The sequence below is a fragment of the Camelus bactrianus genome, chromosome 1 (assembly GCF_048773025.1).
Source record: "Camelus bactrianus isolate YW-2024 breed Bactrian camel chromosome 1, ASM4877302v1, whole genome shotgun sequence".
Classification (NCBI taxonomy): domain Eukaryota; kingdom Metazoa; phylum Chordata; class Mammalia; order Artiodactyla; family Camelidae; genus Camelus; species Camelus bactrianus.
The window spans coordinates 43,672,660-43,687,385 of NC_133539.1; positions in this window are offsets into that span (position 1 = coordinate 43,672,660).

Consider the following 14,726-nt stretch of genomic DNA (forward strand, 5'->3'; position numbering starts at 1 on the left):
GGATTTTTGCCTCTCATTTTAACAACAAATTTTGAAGTGGTGAATTTTTGGTAGCTCAAAAAAATCAAGATACATATCATTATACAATTTTAAAGAAAACAGCAGTGTAAAAAATCCAGCGTTGCAAGTTCTTGTTATTGATACAATAGAAAAATTTTTTTTTTTTGGACAGAAACCACAATGACATTTTCATTATTAAAAGCTTCAGGAATTACATTTTTATGATTAAAAATCAGGGCCTAATATATTAAAAAGCAAAATTATATAGCTTCCTATATGGCAGAAAGTTTGAGGGAGATAAATTTTTTCTAAAACCATTTCAAAGTTCATTATTCAAGTTTTCATAACTATAAAGTTTGATCTTGACAGAAATTGATGTATCCCCATTATTATGGAATATATTTTGGACTTTGAAGGAAGTCAAGAGATGTTTTCCTCTTTGTCCTAGATTTAGAAAAATGATAGTTTCATAAGAATAAATTCTGAATTCCTGATTTCCAGCTAATCACCCTTCTGGCACTTGGAGATGGAAAAGCCCTGACAGCCAGAACAAATTTCTTAACAGTGGTCAAGGGGAGAAAGACATCAAAAGACTAGCATTTATTTATATATAAATTAAACTTTTCTTTTTTTCTGAGATGAGAATGATCAGAACAGTTTTTTAGGGAATAGGAGTTAACTGTCAACTTGCTCTTTCAAAATACAGTCTTAATGCTTAATGAGAAACAGCATTATTTCAAAGATGAGGACTGCATCTTACTGACCTTTGAATTATCAGTACACATAATCTTTTATTTCTAGCATGTAGTTCAATGGCAGACATAAAGTGGCTGTAATTAAATGCTATGGGCGAGAGGCAGGGAACGAGAGAGAAAGGAGAAGGAGGAGTCTGAAAGGAAGGTGACGGGAATGACTAAGAAAGAGAGGTGAAGAAAGTAGAAGGAAAGAGAGGGACAGAAAATAAAAATCTCTAGTAATCTGTCTGGTGGATGAATAAGGTTTAAAAACGGGCTCTCATGTCACAAATAATTGAGTTCAATGTGACAGTCATTAATTATTAGGTTTTAGGTAACTAACTTAACCCCTGTATGTCTCAATCATTTCACAGTAATTACGGGTCCACTCTCAAGGAGAGCTGGAAGGATCAAGAGAGACAATGATTGTGAAGCTACAAGTAGGGCAGTACAGTGCTGAATATCTACACAGCACTCAAGTGCCAGTAGCCTTTAATTATTTTTGTTATTTTCTAATCACGTAGACATTTGTAAAATACTATAAGGTATGAAATTAAAGTAAAAATGTAAACAAAATCACAGGTTAACTTCTGAATGTGATACAATTTTGCCTAATCACTGCAAATTCTTTAAGATTAATCTAACTGGTTATCTGTTTATATCTTTTCTTTATTCCTACCACTGTTCTATCTAATTGCTTTAGATTGGCCCTCTATGTCAACATTCTCAAGCATTCCAATGTGAAAATTAAATAAATTTTTTTAAATAAAATTTGTTATTTTTAAATTATTGTAAATTTACATACAGTTACAAGAAATAATACAGCATGATACTACGTACCCTTCGCCTACTTTCCCCCAATGACAGCATTTTCAACTCTAAAGCACAATATCAAAACCAAGATACTGACACTGGTCCAGGAAGATACAGGACATTTCCATCACCATAAGAATCCATCATGCTGCCCCTTTATAGCTATTTCCACGCTGCTTTTATCTCACCTCCTCCTTATAAACTGTCAACTCCTAATCTGTTCTCATTTCTGTAAGACTGTCATTTCAAGAATGTGTAGATGCAATCATACATCATGCAACCTTTTGGGATTATCTCCCCCCCCCCCACTCATAATTCTCTAGAGATTTACTCAGGTTGTTTCATGTCTATCAGTAGTCCTTCCACTTTTATTGCTGAGTAGTATCTCACAATATGGGTCTGTATGTTTTGTTTAACCATTCACCCACTGAAAAGCACATGGAGTTTTTACAGTTCGGGGCTGTTATGGATAAAGCTGCTAAAACTCTTTGTTTACAGATTTTTTGTGTGACTTAGAGTCTTCATTCCTCTGAGATAAATACCCAGGAGTGCAAATTGCTGGGTCATGTAGAAGGTGCATGTTTAGATTAAAAAACTGTCCAACTGTTTTCTAGTGTGCCTGCACCATTTTATAATATATGAGTGACCTAGTTTCTCCACATCCTCCCCAGCATTTGGTATTCTTAGTAATTTTTATTTCAGCTAATCTTATAAGTGGGTAGCTATATCTCCTTATCGTTTTACTTTGCATTTCCCTAGTGGTTAATGAAGTTAAAGAGCATTTCGTGCACTTATTTACCATCTGTATATCTTCTTCAGTGAAATATCTCTTAATGCCTTTTTTCCATTTTCTCCTTAATTTTGTTTGTTTCTGTTAAGATTAGAGTGCATTATTGATTCTGGATATTACACCTTCTTTGGACATATGATTTATAAATATCTTCTTTTCGTCTGTAATTTGTCTTTTTATCCTCTTCCCATAATCTTTTGCAGTGCAAAAGTTGTTAATTTTGATAAAGTGCAGTTAATTAATATATACTTGTGTGATTTGTGTTTTGGTATCAAGTCTAAAAACTCTTTGATTAGTCCTAGATACTAACAATTTTCACCTGCTTTTCTTTTCTAAAAGTTTTTAGTTTTATATTTGACATTTAAGTCTCTGATCCATTTTGAGTTATTTTTGTATAAAGTGTGATACTTAGGCTGAGGTTTTCTGTTTGTTAGCTTTTGTATTTAGTCAATGGATGTACAGTCTTAAATATTTCCAGTATACAGATTTAGAATCACATTAGATAATGTCATAAGCTTTACTTCAATCATGATACATGAATTAGAAAATCCAACATGAGAAGAAAGGCTTCTTTTATTTTCTCATATTTTTGCTTATTATTTATTTTTTTCTTGATGCTGTAATAATTTTTCTTTTATTATTTCACTTCCTGTATAGATAAAATCCCTTAATCATTCTTTTAGGGTAGGTCTTCCCATGACAAATTTTTTTAGTTTTCCTTTATCTGAGAATGTCTCAATTTCTCCTTCATTCCCACAGCATAGTTTTGCCAGATACAGATTCCATAGTTGATAATTCTTTTCTTTTAGTGCTTAAAAGCATTGTGCCATTTCCTTCTGGCACAATGAATAAATTCTCAGCAAGCTATCAGCTATTAGATCTTTGCTATAGTTCCACAAGTTCAAGTTTTGTTTTGCTGTTGTTTAATATCTCTGCTATTCATATGAGAATTTCTTTTGTTCTGTCTTCCAGTTCACACTGATCCTTTACTCTGCCATGTCCATTCTGTTGTGGAGCATACTCACTGAGTTTTTTATACTGGTTAATTTATTTTTCAGTTTAAAAAATTCCATTTGATTATATCACCTATTACATTGCTGAGTTTCTACTTTTCTATTTTTCTTTGCTTTATCTTCCTATTTTGTATTATTTCTTAAATATGGTTAGCTGATTATTGCACTTTTTCATCATGGCTATTTGAAAATCCTCGTAAGTCTATTACCTTTGTCATCTCAGTGTTAGCATCTATTAATTGGCTTTTTAAATTCATTTGAGATCTTCCTGGTCTTGGAATGATGAGTGATTTTTGCTTGAAACTTAGACATTTTCATATTATAGTATGAGATACTAAATCTTATTTAAACCTTCTGATTTTGCTTGTTTTTTTCTGACACTGCTCCATCTTGGAAGTAGGTAGCTGTCGTGGTACTTTCAGATGGAGGCAGACGTCCAAGATACCCAGTCAGCATCTGGTGATTCCTGAGGGAAGCTTCTTCGTTTTCAGGCAGGGATGGGAGTTCCAGCTCCACTAGGCCACCACTGATACCATCTCAGCACAGATGAGAGGGGCATCTCATTCCTGCAGGATCCCATCTTTCAGTGCAGTCTCAACTAACATGATGGGTAGGAAGTGGGACTTCATGGCCAAACAGTGGGGATGAACATCCTGGCTTCCTGCTTGGCCTCTGCTGACATCACCTTAGCAGAGATTTCAGGTTGCCTCACTTCAGACCCACAAGGGTGGAAGTCTAGCCTCTCTGTTTAGCCTTTGCTGGAATGAGTGGGGCAACAGTTTTCTTCTGTGGTATTTGGTTAGAATTGAGCAGTTATTTTCTAAACATTTTTTGTCTTACAAGACAGGATATACCTATCTTGGTCCTTGGTTAGAGAAATCAGGCTTTTCTTGGGTTTAAAAACAAACAAACAAACAAACAAACAAACAAACTGTCTCTGTTGGCATTTACAGTCTGCTGGCTTCTTTCAGCTCCACGTCTGGGATATATAAGGCAAAAAGAAAATCCAGGAGCTCATCACCATTTCACTCCTCATTCTCAAGTTTTCTAGCCAGTCAGCTTTTCTCTCTACACCTCTAAAGGCATCTTATGTTTATTTTCTATATAATGCCCAAAATTTTTAGTTGTATTTATAAGGCAGAGTAGAGAACAGTACATAGACTCCATTCTCCTGGAAGTGGAAGTCTAATGCAAATTCCTTTTTAGGCATACACGCAAACTTCTACAACATGAGAAAACAGAGGACAAGATAAGGCCATTAGAAATTAGGTTAAGAAATATTTTTCTGTAATCCCCAGAAATTTCAAACTAATTAGAAGAGACAGGAATTAATAGTGTTTAAGGAAAGGGTTAAGAAATTATTTCATTTGGCTGTTTATAAAATATGTCACATCTCGTACAAATTTTGACTGACTCAGCAATATAAATGATATTCAGCTAAAAAGAGATAGTAAAAGGAAAGGGAAGGAAGGAAAGAGGAAGGAGAGAAGGAAGGAAAGAGGAAGGAGAGAAGGAAGGAAGGAAGGAAGGAAGTAAAGTGTGAAAAGGGAAAAAATGGGAAAAAAGGGAGATTCTGCCTACTATAAAGACTTATCTTTTAGTCAAAACTCCAAAATCTCCAAGTTGGCATGATATAGAGAGAATGAGACCTGTACATATTTTGAAATATTTTTTTCCTCAAATTATGCTTCTGATATTCATCTAAGGCACGTATTAGTTTGACATAACTAGTTATGCTCATCAGCTGTAGCTCACAAAAGATTAGGTACATAATGCACATTTTAGTAAGTTGTTAAGCCTATTGAGCTAATAAGAAGTGACACTGGGATTCAGATTCCTCCCATCTAATTCTTAACATTTTGTTCTTATTCCACGTGGTATTATGATGTAGGTCCTAAGGACTTTAGAAAGGGAAGAGAAGACTTAAGTATGGACAAGGAAGGCAGGAAGGAGAGCCAGGAAATTACAAATCAGAGACAGGCTCATTGTTTAACGGGATAAAAATGAAAAATATGTTACATTTTATTTACTGATATATTTTTATATTAAAGTATTTTAAATGCTTATAAAAATGTATGAATAATATAGGAAGCAGCCATAATCCTATCATCCACATTTAACAAGCTAATTTCAGAATAAATACTGAGAGTCCTTCTGAGAGTCACTCTCTAACCTTTCCACATCCCACTGCTCTGAGTGGAATTAGAGATAAAAACACTCTTATGAGGTATCTATATATATGGCCCTTTGTTATGATTTTTCTACATGTGCCTGAATATACTAACCATATACTGTGCTGTCCCGTGAGTTCTTAAATTTTATATAATATATACTACTCTGTATATCATTCAAAATCTACTTTTTCCCTCAAATTATGTTTTTGACATTTATTTATATAAACAGAAAGATGTATAGATATAGATATAATCCACTCTCTTTAACTGTTCTGTAGTTTTCAATTACAAGAATATACCACTATTAATCCTACTAATTGATAAAGCTCAGGTTGTTCGTTTTTTCTTATTTTTATATCATAATAAATTAACACTATTGCATAGATCTTTCTTTTTAATGTGAAGGAAATTTTCTCTTGGATATACACAGGAATAGAATTACTGAGTATAGGGTACATAGATTTTCAACTATTTAAGATATTTCCAAGTTGTGTTCCAAAGTACTGTAACAATTTTAGCAACATTTGAGAATTCTTGGTGTAACAACAAAGACCACTGGTATCATCTTATTAAAAACGTATGCAAAACATTCTACTGCTGCTTTTAAAATTAATTTCTTTGACAAATACAGATTTTTAGAATGTTTTACATTTCTGTTAAATGTTTAGCATTAGCATTCTCTGCATTAAGTTCTCATGACTGGCCTATTTTCTATTAGATATTATAACTAACTTGCAAACACCATTTATTTATTACAAATATTAATCCTTATTAATTATATACATTCTAATTACCTTCTCCTAGATTGTAAATTTTTTGGGGGTATGCTTTTCGTTTCTTGTTTAAGAAATATTTTCCTAACATATTTACCAAACCCAATGCCATAAAAAGTCCTTCCCTACATTCTTTATAATATAAATTATTTTATTTTTATTTTTAAATTATATAAAACTTACAAAAATAATTCAGAGAAACTTTCATATGCCCTTAACTCAGATCTACTTCTCTCTCTTACACATACACACAAATACAAATACACACACACCACACACATATTTAAGCAAAATTCTGACCCATGTGGTAGGTTGTATGTATCATGTCACTTTATTGCCAAATTCCTCTCTAAAATCTGTGTCATTTTGCATTATGGCCAGAGAGTGCCTTTTTACTCACAGCCTCACCAATGGAACTTATCAGTGGGCTTTTCAAGTTTTACTAATCTGATAGATAAGAAATGGTATTGTCAACACAGCTTTAATCCTCATCTACTTTAGGATGAATGAAGTTGAACATCTTTTCATATTTTAAAGGTCATTCTTTATTTCTCTTTTGTAAATTTTCTGTCGATGTTTTCTATAGAACTTTCTGTAGGAGTATAGTTTCTTTTCAGTCTTCAATTTTAAAACGTTCTTTTAGTGTTAGTAATATTGGCCCTCTATTTGTTTTATATATATATATGGCAAATATTTTCTCCTTATTTATTTTTTGACTTTCTTATGTTGTTTTTCCTTTTTGTCATGCAAAAATGTTTAATATTTTAAATCAGATGTATCACTTTTCTTTCACTGTGTATTATTTTTAGTCCTATTTAGAGAGACTTCTTTGATAATTGAGCTTGTAGAAGACTTTACCCATATTTACTCTTAATACTTGAATTTTTTTCTTAAATTTACATCTCTATATCAAAATGGAAATTAGTCTTGTGCATAGTGTGAGAAATGTATTTCATTTTATTTTTACTCTCATGGCTGTCCATTAATTCAGGCACCACTTATTAAAAAATCCATCTTCTCCAAGAATTTAAGATACTACCTATAAATTTGCTAGGGCTGCCAAACAAAATATCACAGACTGAGTGATTTAAATAAGATAAGTTTATTTTCTCACAATTCTGGAGGCTGGAAGTCCAAGATCAAGGTGTTGGCAGGTTTGGTTTCTTCTGAGGACTGTCACCTTGGCTTTCAGACATCCACATTCTCACTGTGTACTCACAGGGTCTTTTTATGTGTCTCCTTATGTCTCTGAATTCTCCCTTCTTATAAGGACACCAATCATATTCGATTAGGGCCCACCCTGAGGGTCTCATTTTAACTTAAGCTCTTCTTTGAAGGCTCTATCTCAAACTACCACATCCTGAGGTACCAGAGTTAGGGCTTTGACATACAAATTTTAAGAGACATAATTCACCCATAATGCTGACTTTGTCATATATTCTATTTTCATATTTTATTTCTGTTTTAATTATATTTTAAGCTTTGGTAGGGCTAGTGAACCATCATAACTCTTCCTTTGCAGTAGCTACTCTTGTGTGTTTATTTTTCCCTATGAAATTTAAAAGACTCAGTTCTAGAAAGAAATCTTACTGAAAATTTACTGTGATCTTATTAAATTTATAATGTAACTTAGAGAGAACTCAGACATCCTGATCAAGAGCTGTTGTTAGGTTTCCATTTCTTCAAGTCTACTTCTGTGTTTTTAGGAGTATTTTAGTTTTTTCATAGAAGTTTCAAAAATATCTTGTTAGCTTTATTTCTAAGAATTTTTTTATGTTATATTGAATAGGGTCATCTCTTTTGTTACATCATTAAATGGTTATTATATGCATATTTTGCTTGTTAATTTTGTATCATACTAGTTGGCTGAATTATTGTTTGAATTAGTTTTATTAATCTTATATGTTTTTCCATGTATGGTATTTTGTCATCTTCAAGTAAATCATATTTTAAAAAATTATTTCTCAATTTATATACTCTTGTCTAATTTTATGGAGTAGTCAATATCTGCAGCAGAATTTTAAATATTACTGGAGATGTTGAGCATCCTTGCCTTGTGTCTGACTACAATGAGAATGCTCTCAGTATTTTTTTGTTAAATAGAATTCTAGGTTTAAAATTGCGATATATGCATATATATTTACATTTTATCATGGCAAGGAGGTATCCACCCATTCCTACGTTTCCAAGATTTCAATTAGTAATATGTGTTGTACTAGGTCGAAAAGGTTTCTGAGCTTCTATAAAGATAATATTTTTCTCCTTATATATATTAATAAATATATTATATTAAAATAATTTACAGTATTGTATTTCCTTTACATTTCTTATACAAACCCACTTGGTCATGTTGTATCACTTTTAATGTGATATCAGATTCTGTTTTCTAATATTTTATTCAGATTTTTTTCCATCAATATGTATGCATAGTACTGTTCTTTCTTGTGCTTTCTTTATCATCTTTAAGTATGAATTTTATTCTTAATAAAATCATGTAAAAGGTTTCTTTCATTTCATTCGCTCTAAAACAATTTATGTATTATTGACACTATCTTGTATCTAAAGACTTGGCTGTTTTGGTTATTAAAACCATGTGGGGCTGTGTGTGTGTGGTGGGTGTGGGTGTGGGTGTGTGTGCTTATCTCTACTGGGGTTACCATTGTCAACTGTACCTTCCCATGAATTAATCGACATCATATAAATTTTAAAGAGTATAAAATTATCTTTATAATTTATTTTTTAATTTATACTCTGGGCACCTCACAGTTTATTCTTTACTTCTGAGATTTTTTCTTTTCACTTTTTGTTTATTTTTTATTGAGATACAACTGACATAAAACATTACATTAGTTTCAGGTGTACAACATAATGATTCTAATGATTCAGTATATGTACATATTGTGAAATGATAACCACAATAAGGTCTAGTTAACATCCATTACCACTCATAGTTATAATTTTTCTCTTGTGATAAACATTTTTAAGATCTACTCTGTTAGCAACTTTCAAATATGCAATGTAGCGTTATTACTGTAGTCATCATGCTGTACATTACTCTCCCAGGATTAATTTATCTTAAAACTGGAAGTTTGTACCTTTTGACCCCCTACTTTCATTTCACCCATCCTCTACCCCAGAATTTCTTAGTTTGATCAGTCAGCTCTACTGTATTCCTGCTATTTCTCTTCAGAGTTTTGATTTTTTGTTGTAGAATATTTTTATAGGCCCAAATGCTTGTTTGAGTATATTGAATTAAGTTTAAAGTTATATTTTCATTTTCTTTTGCTTTATGGGTAGCTTTGGGAGGGAAATAATTTTCATTAGCTGAAATATCTTGATTGCATTTTCTCTTCTCTTTATAGTAGTTTCTTATGGAGTTTGCTTGTTTTTTTCCCTTGGCATTTCTTCAACACTGTTACATGTACAAGGGTGCCTTTTTGTCCTATGACCATAAAGGTGGAATTCTGATTGATACGTGTTGTCCAAAAGCTGTATTTACAAAAATAAAGTTATGTAGACTGTACAGTGACTTCCAACAATATTTTGATTGAAATTCATGCACTGGTTTTATTATTTTAACTATTATGTTTATTTTTAATTGTTGGAGTGTTTCTAAAATGAAAAGATAAAGAATGTTCTCAAAGTTGCTAGTTCTTTTTGCATTGTCATGAATATTATGGTCTATAATGAAGTGAAATGCAATGTGTGTGTGTGTGTGTGTGTGTGTGTTTAGAGAGAGAGAGAAAGAGACAGACAGAGACAGACAGATACAGGCAGAGAGAGAGGGAGAGAAAGAAATAAGAGAGAGAGGAGACAATTTGATGATTCTGAGTTTTCCCATAAAAGCCTTCTGTGATCAAAACACTTTAAATAGTGTTTTTATTGTCTTTAAATAGGCTATAAGAAGGAAAACATCCTTTTTATGACAGTGTAGGAGAGATTGTCAAGTACAGAGTGTCTCCTCAGTTTACATAAAGTCATGATGCTCCAGGTCTGCTCTGGAAGATGCTTGCTTTTCCATGAGATGACCAGAGGTCAAGAAGCTATATACTGCTGATTCATCTTTGCAAGGCCCAGTGCACTGAAGCACCCTGGCTGATGTTTACTAGTCTTTCCAGACAGTTTGACATCATGGGGTTAACTCAGCTCTCTTGGTGGCAGCCCACTTGAACACTGGTCTCCTCTAATTTGCTGATAGTTTGGCATAATGAGGTTAACTCAGCTCTCCTGGTATCAACCCACTTGGACATTGTTCTCCTCTGATTTGCTCCAATACCTATGTACTTACTAGTGACTATGTCAGGGTCACAGTCAAGCCTGGATAGTCAGGTGACTAGGCCAAATTAGTAGAGCCAATGAGTGTTCGGGAATGGCAGCGGGAGCTGGTGTAAGAATGATACTGTGAATAGTAGTATATCACTGACAAATGATCTTGCTAGCCTGTGAAGTCTGACTGGTGGGAACACATCACGCTTTTACCTCCTTTAAAAAAAGCTTAAGTTCTACAATAATGATCATATAACATTAATTTCTAATTGCTGAATGTACTTAAATATAGAATAGACAGAATAATCTTTGGACAAAAGATTTATGTTGATCAGAATTAATGACTTTCAACAAAATTATTCTTCACATGTTGGACTGTGATTTATCTTCACAGACATTTTGGGGAAAAGTCTGTTAAAATGTATATAGTCATGCTCGATATATTTCAATGGAAAACAATTTTTAAGAAGTTAAGAGGGTAGGTTTTAGGAATGAAAGAGTTGTTGCTAAGTATAACTGAATTTTCTCTTTTATCTATAGAAAACCCACAAGGACAAATTTAGGCAAATATGTATTATCAATGAAGTCACTGTACTAATCCTCAAATGTATGTAACTTGTCATTTAAAAAAATTACTTAATATAAAGAATCTAAATATATGAATATCTCTACCACAACTTCATTCCCAGAATCATTTACTGTGAAATTATTTATTGCTGAACAAATATGTATGGTGTATCACCGAGTTGAATGGTGCCTCACTCCAGACAGTTTTAACCTAAGCTGAAAGTTCCTGAAAGGGTGCCTAGAGCCTTTCTGTGAGATTAACAATGCAAGTTTCCATTTATTTCTTACATTTTTTTTATCCCCACTTTATTAAACATGCATATTAATGTATAACTGGCTGACATTTGTCAGAGAGTTTTGTTTCCTTTTCTACAGCAGGGGTAATCACATTTCTAGAAAGAAGAAATGGTGCTTTAAGACATCTCAACAGCATTTGTACCTAGACAAGGGCACTCAGAAATGATACACACTCACAAAAGTTTTCTCATGGCTCTGAGGAGGTTGAATTCGGTTCCTCGGTCAGGGAGGCATTAAGCACAGAGCAGCTTCATGGGCAGAGCAAAAATCACTGTTATTTGGGGGCTGTTTGACTAGCAGTAGATTGCTATCTAGGGATCTTCACTCTCTGCTAAGTTCCTTCTCACACTGTGTGGGAAATGGCAAGAAGAGATATTTTAGCTAAGATATAAAAGAAGATATAAATTTCTCACAGTTAAAGGCATACAAAATCAGTCAGTTCTTTAAAAGTCCCTTGGAAAGCTCAAAGACCACATCCACTTCATCCACTTTCAGAATGTTCCATCAGAAGTGTCCAGACACAACTCACAATCATAACTCCCCTGAGCATCTTCTAGAACGAATGTGCTAAGAGTATACATTCCCGATCTCTACAAATTTAGAGATTTCCTTGTTCCTTGATAACGAGATAAGACTGCCTGTGTCATATGTGCCATATCTCCTCTTGTTCATGTATCTTGAATATGAAATGGTTGAATTATAATTTTATCTTAAAAAGGTGTTCGGTGAAATTTTGTTGTTTACAATCAACATAATGGTTGATTGTAAAAGGGACTAATCTGACTGACAGGTGACCATATAATGTTTTTGTTCAAAGTTGGATGCTGTTAGAGAACAAATGAAGAGCTATCAGTGATTGCATTAAGGACAACAGCAGTAGACTGAGACTCTCCTGGGAAAACCAGGATATAAGGTTATCCCAATCATAAAGGAATGATTTAGGGATGTGTGGTATGTTAATCAAGAATAATTAGGCCTCAGTAGTATCTATCAACTCTGCCTAATGAATGTGTTTAGAATCAATAAAAACTCTGTAACAAATTATTGAAATTGGGTGGAACAAAGCTGAGGGTTTAACATTTTACTCTTTAAATAGGTTTCCTGGCATTTAAGCTTCAATTAAACAAGATGTTCAGTAGGCTGTAAATCTGACTGAAAAATAAGAGACTATCAACTTTTTTCTTTAGTGAAGAAAAAGCCTGAAATTAAAGCAGGAAGTTTTAGCTTCCAGTCATATTTGAACTCCTATTTATAAATTGAAAATTCAATTTTATGTACTTAAAGACATTTGTCTGAAAAATGAAGGGTTTAATATATAACCTTTAAGATTCCTTCCAGCTTTGCTACTTTGTGATTTCCACTAACTCTTTTTTTCTGGGTGAATAAGAAGATCCTTGGAGACACTGGAGCTTCCGAGACACAGGGAATTTATGGGGAAGGAACAGAAGCAAAGTGAAAAAAGAAAAGTTCAGAGTACTGTGGGACCCTTTATATTCTGCCGTTGCATCATATTCACTTTTCAGTTCAGGCATGTTGAACTTGAAATTCTCAACACATCCCTTATTCCTGCATGCAGACTGTTTCCTGTGTCAAAAATGTTCTCTCTTCATTCCCTTCAACTTTAGCTGTATCTAACTCCTGTTTGTCCTTCAAACATTGATCTTCTAATCTCAGTTTGAACCCTTTCACTGGAACCCCATAGCCCTCTGGGCATAACTCCATCATAACACTTTTCACAAACTCTGTAATAATGGTTCATTCATTTTACTTCCATGCTAATCTCTGAACTACATTTTTTTTTCTACTTCTGCATCTCCAGCAACTAACCTAGTGATTCTCAGATAGACTGCATTCAATAAACCATCAATTGAATTATTAAAAAAAAAAAACCAAACAATGATTCCTCCTTCAAACAGAAAGAAATCTGAAACAACAGAAAAAAGTGAAATATTCCTGTGGATGCCTAAATAAGATATCCATCACATAAATGATCATATATGTAAATCAAGGTGAAAATAAGTTGAGAATGAACTGCATCCTATGCTTTACTTTACAGAAGTCCTTGGGATTTATGCCACTGGAGCTGCTTCAAGAAAAGCACTTCATAAAGGCAACAATGTGCTTATGATGACCAAGACCCTGTGTTAGGCATAATTTAGATACTAAAGTGACATGAATGGCTTCCAAGATGGTCTTCTGTACACTAAATTTTGCTCTATAGTGTTTTCTAGAGGTTTCATAGGACAAATATATATATATATATACACATATATATTTCATTTCTTGCTGTCTTCATAGCCTCTATAAGCATTCCATTTACCTTATCATTTTTCACAAAGCTCATACTCTCCTTTCCAGCATATATACTTGCATCTGCACACATAAGATAATTTTAAATAAGCTTAACAGAAATTCTCTTTAAACAATATTAAACACACTAAAATATTATGTGTCTCTAGTACCATTCCTCACTAACAAAATCATGGAACCAACAATCTTTTAGTAATTAAGGGTCAAAAAGTTCAATCATTTCTTTTTAACTGTAACTTCTTTCTAACTATATATCTTTAATCATTTGCTATAGTTGGTGAATTGTGAATTTATATTTCAAAAATATCCAGTGCTTTCCTACTGCTTCTGATGTTATGAATTACACATTGATTAATCAGTGTTTTCCTAACTAATATCTTGATATCAAATTTTACCCATTTAATAATTCCAAACATTACTGTCAGATTATCTTCAAATACTGCTTTTAGCATCATAAAAATATTCTAAATGTACACATCAAACTATTACCTTTGAAATATAGTCCAAAAATCAACAAACTGGTTTTTTAAAGGCCTTCCAAAATCTGGCCCTAACCTATTTTTCAACTCCCCAACTTCCCCCTGTATAACAAAAGTTCTCTCTAGAGGACTCACTGACCTCAAAATGCTATTTGTTAGGGTATCTTTACCTCTGTTTTAACTCTTACCACAAACTTGGTCATTACACTTCTTCCACTCTCTACATTCCCTTCCTTCCTCTAAATTTGACATTAATGTTCTGTCACTACCTAAACTGAGAAGGTTATCATTTACCTCCAATGGTCATTCATTAACAGCACTGCCTTTTTAACTGTTTGTACTAATGAGGTAACTTCAAAAGCCATGAGGATGTGCTTCTTAAATTGAAACAACTTTATACTTTAAGCATTTGTGCATAACTGTGTTCTCTTCAGATAGTTTGATGACTGAAAAAATGTACCATAAGAAAAGAAGGTAGGGCCTTTGCTTCCATATTTAAATGGTGTTTCT